The sequence below is a fragment of the Cynocephalus volans genome, chromosome 14 (assembly GCF_027409185.1).
Source record: "Cynocephalus volans isolate mCynVol1 chromosome 14, mCynVol1.pri, whole genome shotgun sequence".
Classification (NCBI taxonomy): Eukaryota; Metazoa; Chordata; class Mammalia; order Dermoptera; family Cynocephalidae; genus Cynocephalus; species Cynocephalus volans.
In genome coordinates, this window is record NC_084473.1 from 99,188,459 (window position 1) to 99,198,295 (window position 9,837).

Here is a 9,837-nt window from a genome sequence, read left to right on the forward strand (position 1 = left end):
AAAGGTGAGTATGAAATTGTGTGCATTTGCAAGTATTGACATGGATAGAAATGTGTGTCTAGGCAGTTTGATCTAAAAATCAATTAGGAAGAGAAGATAAAGTTGTAGTTTTATCTTGAGCTCAGTTTTACCTTAGTGCTTGTAATTATCCTTTGCTTTCAATTTCTATTTTTATGAAAAATGTGTATTTTTATAGCATCAGGAGAAAAAAATAGAACCATGACACATTTCAATATTTATTTGGAAAGCTTCTCTTTGTGTTTACCACTTAACTATGTCTCTACCCTCTGAAAAGTTGGCAGATTCCCTGCACCTCCCATTAGGTTTACATCCACAGAAACTCTGTGCCCCTGCCCAGAAATAATGCACAGTTTCCTCAGAATGGCATGATTTGTGTCTCGATGTTGGCCCTCTGCCTTTATTTCCCTAGATGTCAAGCATCACCACCTTCCGTTTGCTTTCTCTGATGCCATTTCACCCAACCTGGAGGAAGATGCACCCAGGTGAGGGAGAGGGGGAAGCAAATTGTTTGCTTCCCAGCTCCAGCTCATAGAACCACAAGTGCAGACTTCTGCGGAACCATAGGCAGTAGGAATGCTGTGAACCAGGGGGCACAGTCAAACTTTTAAACTGTACTGGGTTGGACTAGGGTTTATTACCTAAAAATGACCAGAAATTTGCAGAATCAGAAGAGGAGGATTTGACAATTTGTAGCAGGGTTTGATAATCATACAATTGTTTATTGTTTCTAACCCAGTGAGTTGAAGTCCTCAAGGAACCAGGAGCATATCCTAGAGTTTATGCATATCGTACTTGGGGCTGCATTTGATATGTAATGGAGAAAATCTTAGAGGTCCCGTGTTCTGTATTGTGAGATTAGTCTGGAAGAGTTGACATCATGCTGCAACTTGAGGCCTTTGGTCCTTGAAGCTTTTGGGCATTCAAGGTCAGAGGGAGTCAGTAGAGTTTAAAAGAGCCACCTCTATTTGCAGGATATTATTGCTGTTGATGGGATTGGGCAAGACGGTAGGCATTTGTACCAGGTTCTGTAGTCACATTTTAGAGAATGTTGAACCAGGCTATGGGCCTGGACAGTTCGCAGGTATAGTTTATTGGTCTTTTCCAGGTAAAAAGGAATGAAAGCTATCTCTTTTTCAGTTCCCTTTAACATCTCTCTGGAGCCCTTAGATATGATGAGATTTTACTCATCAATCCAGTCTGCCTACTTTGTACAAGGTGCTTGTACAGTGCTCCTTTCCAAGAACTGGGTAACTCTTTGCTGGACTTGGACCATCCAAAAGAGTCCACCATGTTTCATTTCTATATTTCTAATTTACTTTTCCTTTATTTTCTCCCTGACAAAGATTTTGATTTAAAAAATGTCTTAAGTTCCATCAATGAGCTTATTCATTGTACTCAGTTTTTGTTTCATGGGTCAGGCCTCAAAGCTTGAGAATGAAATGAGATTAATCCCTGTAAACACATCAGGTGGTCCCACTCTGTGCTAGTTTTAGTCTCCTCAGCCATGATGAATTGCTCTGCCCCAAGCCATCCAGGCACATGTACAAACCCATGCCTGGGGAACAGACAGCACCATACATCTCAGTTTCTAATGCTGGATTGTGCATGGTGATTTTTACAATCAGGGCCTGAGAGAATGACCTATTGTTGGTGAACATTTGTATTTATTGTAATTATTTTTCATTTAAAAAGTTATTATCTCAGTTGCCCATTTTGGTTGACTAACTCTTATATACATATTTATCTCCTCTCACCCCATCCACAGAATAATTTCCATATGAGAAACAAACATAGTATTTTTGGTATGATAATTGGTAATTACATGTGCCTTTCTTCCAGCTCCCCATGTGCTTTCAACAGGGCACTCGGAGACTAAGCAATGAGCACAGAGAAAGGTCAGTGTTGTTGATTGACATCCTTCCAAAATCAGACAGCTCCGTTTGATAACACCTCTTCCATCCACACACCAAGCTCTGCTCCATGTTTTAAATGCAGCAAGAATACCCTCTCCCTGACTGGGGAGCACGTGGCTGGATTTTATTTTAAAATGAAAGTGCCAGGACACTAAGAAACTAATTTAAATATGGGTGGAAGCTGTAGGTTTAGGTTTGGGAAGCTCTTGGCTTCAGTGATCAGAAGGATCTGGTGGATCTGGAGTCAAATCAAGGCCATCAGAAGGGTCTCAAGCCAGCTGTGGTGTGGTCACTAGGGCTGTCCCTTTTTCCCCAGAAGAGAGCTCATCACCCCCGGAGTACTAGTCATTATCCCACCTACTCCTAGGTGAGCCTTCTGGAAAAACCTTCTGCTAGATTCCCTTCACAGATCCCTTTTCTCTGTTCTCAGAGAGTTTCACTAGGTCAGATTCTGTCAAATCCAGGACCACAAAGAGGAGTCACCATCACAGAATGCCTTCTCCTTCCCCGCAAAGGGGTTGTCTTTCCAAGTTATTCCACTGGCTCAGGTCCTGTAGAATGGCTCTTGCACCTTTAGACAACTGTAACTATACATCTATCCAAAGGGGTATAGACTCAATATATGGTTATCTGTGCCTGGGCTGCAGCTGGTGGGTTGGGGACAAGAGCAGGCACTTCCAGCAGCTTACCCACAAAGCCTAACCCTGCAATTCAGGTGTACAGAATGTGGAGCAAGTCTTGCAGAGAATAACTGCTGGGAAACAAAGGTAAATGATTGATTTGTGGGGTTTCACACAATAAGTCAGGGGAAAGAGATTTCAAATGTGCAGCAGCTCTCAGAGCACAGCTGTTGACTTTGACCCAAGAGGAAGCTGTTTTGTAGCTGGGCAGATGCTGCCCAACTCAGGGCCAGTGAGGCACAGCTGTCTGAGTGCCAACCACACCATTTTGGAAAGAATTTTTCTGCCTTGATTCCATTACTCAATGTTCTGAAGGTGAACTAAAATAACAGGCCATGCCAGGGCTACATGTCCAGACAGTTGGGTCTAGTTCCACTGATTTTCAGTGAATCAGAGGAGTCGATCTGGTCCTGGAATGCCTCATCTCTAAAATGTGAATACTACTAATATCTGTCCAACTACACTCACGGGATTGGAGGAAGAACTTAGACAAAACAGGCAAAATGTATTAAAAAGGAAAGTTTCTATGAAACTGCTTGTATTCAACTTTAAAAGTTGTGTCCAGGAATCTACACTTGCACAAGAAAAAAACAATACAAAAATTTAACTAAAGTTTATTAAAGTTTAGTTAATATGAGGGTTTAATGATGAAGACAAATCATCTGAAAAAGACAAGGAAAGGGGATTTGGGGTTAAATTATATATTACCTCAACTATTTATTTTATTTCACTGAGTTTATGAATTAAACTAAGCGTTTAAGATGAGAAATGACATGGTGGTTTTATCTCTTATTTATTCATGTGTTAGTTTGAGGAACAAGCTGGAGATTTCTAAAAATCTTTAGAATTCACAACTGATTACACGATTTTTTAATTACTAGGAATGTTTTTAAATTTGCATTTTCACTTTAAGAAGTTTATTTTAAGTCTCAGCTGAAAAGCTTACTAATTAGAACAGTTAAAGTTTTAATTCAGGCTAAAAATAAGCATGTTGTAATTCTAGATATGACAACTTTATTTGCAAAATTTTATTGATAAATCTTTTGTTTTACAAAATAGCACTGACTTCAAAAACTTTTTCCTTTTAGTACATAAAATAAAATGATTTCTTAGAGAAATACGACAAATAGTTTCCAATATATATATATATAATTTATCAGGATAGGATTCTATGCAAACTGAGATTACTGATGATAAAAGAGCCGGATGATATTAAAATAGCTAAATTACAGTTTCATTGAAATCATTGTAAACAAAGCTTAAAATTTACATACCTAGTAAGGATTCAATTGACAACAATTGAAATATGTATCACATTTTGGTAAACACAAGTTGATTTCTGTGTTCTCTTAAATTATGGTAATTATAGCTACTTTCCTCTGAAGAATATGTTTTCATGTATAATATCTCATTTGTTACTATAATATCTCTGCAAGGGACAGATAGACGTAATAGTCTTCAATTTACAGATTCTGAAGAAAGCGAGGTACAGATGGTCAAATCTGCCTGAAGTAAAGTCGGGCCACCATATTGGCTTTCACCGAGATTTTTATGATTTTGGTGTTAAATTCTTTGCTTAAACAGGAGGGTAGGGCTTGTGGAATATATAGTGAAAGCTAATTATTGCTTGATCCTCACCTTCCTTTCTCACTTCAAACACCTGGAGAGTCATCACTATTTACCAGTCCAGCCATACTATGGAAGCCAGCCTGATAACATCTTGCTGTAGCGTACTTATGGACGGATGAATGAGCAGTAGCGCTTCCTTGATGGTAAAAAAAGAATCTAACTCACACTAAATTTTGGAACGATCTGACACTTAGACTTAAATCTTACTTGAAGCATTGTCTCAGTGTGCCCCATTACATAAGAGAAAGTATCATCTTATTCAGGGTTTCCAAAGAGTTTTGAGCATATATGCTGGCTCTTACGATTCAAAAGGGCTGGCCAGAGTCCTGGTTGAGAAGGATTCTGAAGTCAAGTCAGGACTCAGTGAGAAAGAATGCTCTCGGCCCTCAGGCATGCTCTGTGATGGATGTAGGTCAGCTGGGGCACTGGGTGGGGAAACGAGGTCATGATAGGTATGAGTCTCAGTTATAATAAGCTATACCAAAACTGGGTGGCTGAAAACAATTACTTATTTGCTTGTGATTCTGTAGTTTGGTTTGGGTTTAGCTGGGAAGTTCTGGTCTTGACCTGGGGTTATTTAAGCAACTACTTTGAACTGGTGGCTGGACTGGGGTTGGAGGATTCAAGATGGCCTCACTCACATCCCTGGCAGTCAGTTGAGGCTGTTGTTTGGAGCTCCTTGGTTCTCCTGTGGTCTCTTCAGGTAGACAGCCTGAACGATGGTGGCAGTGTCCCCAAAAGGCAAGCCTCCATGTATAAGCACTTATGAAATCTTTGCTGGAGTCACATATGCAGTGTCCCATTGGCTAAGGCAAGTCATATGGCCAGGCCCAGAGTCAGTGTGGGAGGAAACCACACAATGGCATAGATACTGGGCGGTCTGAATCATTGGGTACCATGGCTAGTTAACAACCCCCACAGTGTGCAATGCAGTTGCTATTTCTAGTACACTGGGGACAAGTGAGGCCTAGAGGTTTACAAAGCTGGCTCAGGCTGGCTCTGATATAAACTAGATGTGTTTTTGAACCTCGAGTTTCAGTTTCCCTCCCAGGTGAAAAGACATCATCCCTGTCTTCCTCCTCTAGCATTTGTAGGATTATTTTACACACAGTATTTCAGAAAGCTTTAAGTAAATATAAAGCCTCATTAGAATGGTTCAGTTTCCTGAACACATATTAATTGCTAAGTATTTTACAGTAAACACAAAAGTGTAAGGGTTAAGTTTTGGACTTTTAGGAGTCGATGGTTTAGTGAGAAGATAAGCCATGTACAGAGAACAGTAACAACAGCAAAACCTACAACGGGTAGGATTTCATAAATGTGTTTTGAGTTTTATATAGACAATGAGTGCTGTAGGGCTTCATAGAGGGAACAGCCTCTGCGGGAAAATCAGAAAACATTTTATGAAGATCATGGGTGCAGAAGGCCTGCAAAGATGGATAGGATAAAGACAAATTTGTTTTCTTACAAAAGTAGTACATTTTCATTACAGGAAATTAACAGAAAAGGGAAAAGCACATAAAAAACCCTTCACTTTGACCATGCTTACATACATACACACATATCTTTAAATGTATTTTCAGACACCATTTTGTTAATAACAATACATTGGGATTATTTTCTGTAAATTAAATAGTTATATTACTTTCCACTTAAGTGGTTGCATTGCATTACAACTAATGCTTAATTGTCTGTTGATTAATATTTGTTATTTATTTTCCTGGCTTCAACAATGTGGCAATAAAAATTTTTACAAGCAAATCTTTGCTAATGACTTCGTAAGGATAAATTCCTAAAGGTGAAACAATTAAATCAAAGAGTATACAGGCCTATATTTCAAACCTTTTGATATAATGTGTTTAATGCTGGAGTGCACACTTGGAAAAGCTGAAACCATTTATGGTTGTATTAGTATAAGTTGCAATATCCTGAATCCTTACCAACATGGGTATTATAATGGGATTTTTACTTTTCAGTTTGAGGTTAAAAACACTGGTACATGATTTAAATTTGCATTTCTTTAGTTGCAAAAAATATATTGACCTCTTTCATACTTATTTTTTTGAAATTTGTTTATCTTCTATGAATTAGTTATTCCAAAGCCTTTATTTATTTTTGTTATTGCTGCTAATCTTTTCTAAGACATGTGGGAGCTCTTTTTTTTTTTTGATTTGTAAGAAAACAAAATTTATTGCTTACAGTTTTGGAGGCTGGGAAGTCCACAGTCCAGGGAACACATCTGGTAAGGGTCTTAGTGGCGGTGGTGACAGTGATCCAGGCGGCTCACATGGCAGAAAATGGAGGAGCAGAGCTCTTTATATACTAAAACCAATAATCATTCATCTGACATATGTCGCAATACTTTTTATTTTTACAGTGATTTTTTTACCTGCTTAATTTCTCTATAATCTTTTCTTTTATGCTTTCTGTTTTTGGTGTCATGTACCAAACTTTTTCCAAAAAATATAATATAAAATTCATATTTATTTCCTTCCAGAAGTTTTATTGTTGTAATCTATTTTTTTTATACTTGACATTTTATCCATTTATAATTTATTTGGGTGTGTGGTGCATCCTAAAAGTATAACCTGTGTGTGTGTTTGAGTATATGTACCTGTATGTGCCTACACATGCAAATGATTAGTTGATTAAATCAGCAACATTTATTAAGCACTTTTATGGATAAATATAGTTAATATAATCAGAGAGACTGCATAGATCATGCAATCACAGAAAATCTAGTAAGAACACACATATGGGTAGGTAGTTTGCAAAATAAATTTAGGACAACTTATGTGAATTGGTCCATTCTAACAAATAGATTTAAAAAACAAATTGGAAAAAAGAATGAGATGTTAAAAGGCTTTGAATGATTGACTAAGAAGCATAAGATAAATTTGGCAGGTGTGATCCAAAGACTTTTCTTCTCTAGGAATTAGAGATTGTTAAGGTGCAGCCCACAACCGCAGACCTGACACCTTGCCAGGAATGGGATGGGAGCAGGTTGATAGCACTTATGCTGCTGTGAAGGCCTGCTAAGCCTCTTGTGCCACCTTCTTTTTTTTTATTGGTTATAAATATTTGTGGGATACAAAGCTGATTGTCACCACTCATGCCCAAGATGAGATGGTCAGATCCATACTGGCCTCATGCCCATTACCACAAATTGTGATTATACCTCGTGTCCCCCAACCAATTACCCCCAACCTCCCTCCCCATCCACCTTCTGCCCACTCCACTTTGTATCCCTAGGTATGCTGTCTCCCACTGCAAGTCCAGCATACCACTGTGGTCTTTCTTTCCTTCCTTCCTTCTCTCGAAGCTCCCACTTATGACTGAGTACATGTGGTATTTATCCCTCTGTGCTTTGCTTATTTCACTCAACATAAGTTTCTCCAAGCTCATCCATGTTGCTGCAGATGGCAGAAATTCATTCTTTTTGATGGTAGAGTAGTATTCCATGGTGTATATATACCACAGTTTCCTTATCCAATCATCCATCGATGGACACTTAGATTGGTTCCATACCTTGGCTATTGTAAACAGAGCTGCAATGAACATGGGAGCGCAGGTATGCCTTCAATGTGATGATTTCCATTCCTTTGGGTATAGACCCAGAAGTGGCATTGCTGGATCTTATGAAGATCTATCTGTAGTTGTTTGAGAAACCTCCATCTGTTTTCCATAGTGGTTGTACTAATTTATAGTCCCACCAACAGTGTAGGAGTGCTTTCTTCTCTCCACATCCTTGTCAGCATTTGTTATTCTCCATCTTTTTGATTATAGCCAGTCTAACTGGGGTGAGATGATATCTCAATGTGGTTTTAATTTGCATTTCCCTGATGACTAATGATGTTGAGCATTTTTTCATGTACCTGTTGGCTATTTGTATGTCATCCTTTGAAAAATGTCTATTCAGCTCCTTCCCATTTTTTAGTTGGGCCATTTGTGTTTTTACTATGTAATTGCTTGAGTTCCTTCTATATTATGGATAGTAATCCCTAGTCGGATGCATGGTTAGCAAAAAATTTCTCCCACTCTGTAGGCTCTCGTTTCACTCTGTTGATTGTTTCTTTTGCTGTGCAGAAGCTTTTTAGTTTGATATAGTCCCATTTATTTATTTTTTCTTTTGTTGCTTGTGCTTTCAGGCTCATGTTCAAAAAGTCTTTGCCTAGTCCTAGATCCTGAAGTGTTTCATTTACATTTTCCCTTAGTAATGGGAAGTTTCAAGTCTTATACTTCAGTCTTTAATCAATTTTGAATTGATTTTAGTATAAGGTGAGAGGTGCATGTCTAGTTTCATTGGTCTGCATATGGATATCCCAATTTTCCCAGCACCACTTATTGAGGAGGCAGTTTTTTCCCCAATGTAGGTTTTTGTTGCCTTTGTCCAGTATCAGATGGCCGTAAACCTTGGGGGTGATTTCTGGGTTCTCTATTCTGCTCCACTGGTCCAAGTGTCTATTTTTATGCCAGTACTATGCTGTTTTGGTTACAAAACAAAGTGCTTTGTAGTATAATTTGAAGTCAGGTAGTGTTATGCACCTGGATTTATTTTTGGTTTTGCTCAGGATTGCTTTGGCTGTTTGGGGTCTTTTTTTGTTCCATATGAATGCTAAGATTGTTTTTTCCATTTCTGTGAAGAATGTTATTAGTATTTTCATGGGGATTGCATTGAATCTCTAGATTGCTTTGGGTAGGATAGACATTTTCACAGTGTTAAGTCTTCCAAGCCACGAGCATGGAATGTCTTTCCATCTTTTGGTGTCTTCTTTAATTTCTTTCAGTAGTGGTTTGTAGTTTCATTGCAGAGGTCTTCCATTTGCTTGGTTGAATTGATTCCTAGGTGTTTTAATTTTTTGTGACTGTTGGAAATGGGCTTACTTTCCTGATTTCTCTTTCTGTTAGCTCATTATTGGAGACTATAAATGCAGCTGATTTGGGGGCATTTATTTTGTATACTGCAATGTTACTGAAATTATTAACAAGCCCTAGAAATTTTTTGATAGAGTCCTTAGGTTTTTCTGTATATAGTGTCATGTCATCTGCAAATAGGGACAGTTTGACTTCATCTTTTCCAATTTGGATGCCCTTTATTTCTTTCTCTTGCCTCATTGCTCTGGCTAGTACCTCCAGTATTAGGTTAAATAGAAGTGGTGCGAGTGGGCATCTTTGTCTTGTTCCTGTTCTTAAGGGAAAAGTCTTCAGTTTTTCCCAATTTAGCATGAAACTGGTGGTAGGCTTGTCATAGATGGCTTTTATTGTGTTGAGTTACTTTCCTTCTATACCTAATTTGTTGAGTGTCTTTATCATGAAGGGATGTTGAATTTTGTCAGATGCTTTTTCAGCATCTATTGAGATAATCATAGTTTTTTCCCTTTTTTTTGTTAATGTGACGTATCACATTTGCTGACTTTCATATGTTGAACCATCCTTGCCTCCCTGGGATGAATCCCAGTTGATCATGGGGTATCATTTTTTTTGTTTGCTGTATTCTGATTGCTAATATTTTGGTGAGGATTTTTGCATTTATGTTCATCAGGGATGTTGGCCTGTAATTTTCTTTTTTTGTTATGTCTTTATCTGGTTTTGGT